Genomic DNA, 1,145 nt, shown 5'->3' with positions numbered 1-1,145 from the left:
TAAAAAAAATTAATAAATAAGTGGGGGAAAGGTTCAGATTACATATAGTCCATCTCTACCGTTTTTTTTTTTTGTTTGTTAGATCATTTCGTTGCACTCTTGCAATCTCCTCAGTAACCCGTCTCTCCACTTCCATTTATTTTGAATGTACGATTCAGCGTTGAAATTGTCCCGTATGAGCATGTGAGTGTGTGCACGCTCGTATGTGTGTGCATGCTTATTATGTAAGCATGTGTGCATCCATATGTGTGTCTGTTAAATTTCATTCATATATCGGATAAGATAGAGACTTTTGGACTTGGTTTTGCTTTTCTCTCTGTTATTTTCTGTTTTCTTCGTAAATGCATCCTTTTCATTTTCACGTTCACGTTCTGTATTTTATGTGTGAACAACATCGGCAGGAATTATCCTTGTAGCTTCACGATTTTGATGATGTGATTGTTTTATTTTTAGAACGACATTGTAGGGTAGGTTTACGAGGCCAGATCCGGCCAGTTTGAAGATAAAACGGGTGAAACAGTTAAGCTGTTGCCATTTCAATGATGCGATCGTTTCTTAGCATTAACGACATTGTGTGAAGGGTTTGATTTGGCTGGGCCAGATATGAACAGTTTAAATCGGAGGATCTCTGTCATTTCTTATCTATGGACCCCTTTGATTACTATTTTATTCTGGTGGACCCCCCATAGCCGTCAGATGTTTTTAAAACTAGTTTTATAGAAACTTCTTTCGAAATTCTTATTTTGTTTTTTGAGAAAAAAACCTATTTCTTGCAATACACACGTCGTCGTCGTCGTTTAACGTCCGCTTTCCATGCTAGCATGGGTTGGACGATTTGACTGAGGACTGGTGAAACCAGATGGCTACACCAGGCTCCAATCTGATTTGGCAGAGTTTCTACAGCTGGATGCCCTTCCTAACGCCAACCACTCCGAGAGTGTAGTGGGTGCTTTTACGTGTCACCCGCACGAAGGCCAGTCCAAGGGCACTGGCAACGATCTCGCTCGAAAGTCCTACGAAGGCCAGTCAGGCGGTACTGGCAACGGCCACGCTCAAAATGGTGTATTTTATGTGCCACCCGCACAAGAGCCAGTCAAGGGGCACTGGCAACGATCTCGCTCGAAAGTCCTTACACATGCCGCGGG

This window comes from Octopus bimaculoides, chromosome 30 (assembly GCF_001194135.2).
Source record: "Octopus bimaculoides isolate UCB-OBI-ISO-001 chromosome 30, ASM119413v2, whole genome shotgun sequence".
NCBI lineage: Eukaryota > Metazoa > Mollusca > Cephalopoda > Octopoda > Octopodidae > Octopus > Octopus bimaculoides.
The sequence above is the reverse complement of the archived record's forward strand: the minus strand, read 5'-3'. Positions refer to the sequence as shown.